Source organism: Arachis stenosperma, chromosome 4 (genome assembly GCF_014773155.1).
Source record: "Arachis stenosperma cultivar V10309 chromosome 4, arast.V10309.gnm1.PFL2, whole genome shotgun sequence".
Lineage (NCBI taxonomy): Eukaryota > Viridiplantae > Streptophyta > Magnoliopsida > Fabales > Fabaceae > Arachis > Arachis stenosperma.
The window spans coordinates 27,945,903-27,948,738 of NC_080380.1; the positions used below are offsets into that span (position 1 = coordinate 27,945,903).

At 43.0% G+C, this 2,836-nt stretch overlaps 1 non-coding gene across 1 annotated transcript; it reads left to right on the plus strand.

Moving 5' to 3' along the window:
• Positions 1 to 2,113: 2,113 nt before the first annotated feature.
• Positions 2,114 to 2,221, plus strand: LOC130977245 (small nucleolar RNA R71). The gene has a single exon (XR_009084946.1). It is a non-coding gene; the product is annotated as a small nucleolar RNA R71 (small nucleolar RNA).
• Positions 2,222 to 2,836: the final 615 nt, after the last annotated feature.

Sequence of the window (2,836 nt, forward strand, 5' to 3'; positions counted from 1 at the left end):
GCACCAAGTGGCGAGCAAAAATGCTCTTTATGCCAATTCTGGCGTTAAACGCCGGGCTGGTGCCCATTTCTGGCGTTTAACGCCAACTTCTTGCCCTTTCCTGGCATTTAACGCCAGTCTGGTGCCCCTTTCTGGCGTTAAACGCCCAGAATGGTGCCAGACTGGGCGTTAAACGCCCATTTGTTGCCCTTACTGGCGTTTAAACGCCAGCAAGGTTTTCCTCCAGGGTGTGCTATTTTTCTTTCTGTTTTTCATTCTGTTTTTGCTTTTTCAATTGATTTTGTGACTTCCTATGATCATCAACCTACAGAAAACATAAAATAACAAAGGAAAGTAGATTAAATATAACATTGGGTTGCCTCCCAACAAGCGCTTCTTTAACGTCAGTAGCTTGACAGTGGTCTCTCATGGAGCCTCACAGGTTCTCAGAGCAATGTTGGAACCTCCCAACACCAAACTTAGAGTTTGAATGTGGGGGTTCAACACCAAACTTAGAAGTTGGTTGTGGCCTCTCAACACCAAACTTAGAGTTTGACTGTGGGGGCTCTGTTTGACTCTGTTTTGAGAGAAGCTCTTCATGCTTCCTCTCCATGGTTACAGAGGGATATCCTTGAGCCTTAAACACAAAAGATTCTTCATTCACTTGAATGATTAATTCTTCTCTGTCCACATCAATCACAGCCTTTGCTGTGGCTAGGAAGGGTCTGCCAAGGATGATGGATTCATCCATGCACTTCCCAGTCTCTAGGACTATGAAATTAGCAGAGATGTAATGGTCTTCAACCTTTACTAGAACATCCTCTACAAGTCCATAAGCTTGTTTTCTTGATTTGTCTGCCATCTCTAGTGAGATTCTTGCAGCTTGCACCTCAAAGATCCCTAGCTTCTCCATTACAGAGAGAGGCATGAGGTTTATACTTGAACCTAAGTCACACAGAGCCTTCTTAAAGGTCATGGTGCCTATGGTACAAGGTATTGAAAACTTGCCAGGATCCTGTCTCTTTTGAGGTAATCTCTGCCTAGTCAAGTCATCCAGTTCTTTGGTGAGCAAAGGGGGTTCATCCTCCCCAGTCTCATTACCAAATGACTTGTCATTTAGCTTCATGATTGCTCCAAGGTACTTAGCAACTTGCTCTTCAGTGACATATTCATCCTCTTCAGAGGAAGAATACTCATCAGAGCTCATGAATGGCAGAAGTAAATCAGATGGAATCTCTATGGTCTCAGTATGAGCCTCAGATTCCCATGGTTCCTCATTAGGGAACTCATTGGAGGCTAGTGGACGTCCATTGAGGTCTTCCTCAGTGGCGATCACTGCCTCTTCCTCCTCTCCAAGTTCGGCCATGTTGGTCATGTTAATGGCCTTGCATTCTCCTTTTGGATTCTCTTCTGTATTGCTTGGAAGAGTACTAGGAGGGAGTTTAGTAATTTTCTTGCTCAGCTGTCCCACTTGTGCCTCCAAATTCCTAATGGAGGACCTTGTTTCAGTCATGAAACTTTGAGTGGTTTTTATTAGATCAGAGACCATGGTTGCTAAGTCAGAGTGGCTCTGCTTAGAATTCTTTGTCTGTTGCTGAGAAGATGATGGAAAAGGCTTGCCATTGCTAAACCTGTTTCTTCCACCATTATTGTTGTTGAAACCTTGTTGAGGTCTCTGTTGATCCTTCCATGAGAGATTTGGATGATTTCTCCATGAAGGATTATAGGTATTTCCATAGGGTTCTCCCATGTAATTCACCTCTTCCATTGAAGGGTTCTCAGGATCATAAGCTTCTTCTTCAGATGAAGCGTCCTTAGTACTGCCTGGTGCAGCTTGCATTTCAGACAGACTTTGAGAAATCATATTGACTTGCTGAGTCAATATTTTGTTCTGAGCCAATATGGCATTCAGAGTATCAATCTCAAGAACTCCTTTCTTCTGATTCGTCCCGTTGTTCACAGGGTTCCTTTCAGAAGTGTACATGAATTAGTTATTTGCAACCATTTCAATCAGTTCTTGAGCTTCTGCAGGCGTCTTCTTCAGATGAAGAGATCCTCCAGCAGAGCTATCCAATGACATCTTGGACAGTTCAGACAGACCATCATAGAAGATACCTATGATGCTCCATTCAGAAAGCATGTCAGAAGGACACTTTTTGATCAATTGTTTGTATCTTTCCCAAGCTTCATAGAGGGATTCACCTTCCTTCTGTCTGAAGGTTTGGACTTCCACTCTAAGCTTACTCAATTTTTGAGGTGGAAAGAACTTTGCCAAGAAGGCATTGACTAGCTTTTCCCAAGAGTTCAGGCTTTCTTTAGGTTGTGAGTCCAACCATATCCTAGCTCTGTCTCTTACAGCAAAAGGGAATAGCATAAGTCTGTAGACCTCAGAGTCAATCCCATTAGTCTTGACAGTGTCACAGATTTGCAAGAATTTAGCTAAAAACTGATGAGGATCTTCCAGTGGAAGTCCATGGAACTTGCAATTCTGTTGCATTAGAGAAACTAATTGAGGCTTAAGCTCAAAGTTGTTTGCTCCAATGGCAGGGATAGAGATGCTTCTCCCATAGAAGTCGGGAGTAGGTGTAGTAAAGTCACCAAGCACCTTCCTTGCATTGTTGGCATTGTTGTTGTTTTCGGCTGCCATGGGTTCTTCTTCTTTGAAGATTTCTGTTAGGTCCTCTATAGAGAGTTGTGTCTTAACTTCTCTTAGCTTTCGCTTCAAGGTCCTTTCAGGTTCAGGGTCAGCCTCAACAAGAATACTTTTGTCTTTGCTCCTGCTCATATGAAAGAGAAGAGAACAAGAAAATATGGAATCCTCTATGTCACAGTATAGAGATTCCTTGAGGTGTCAGAG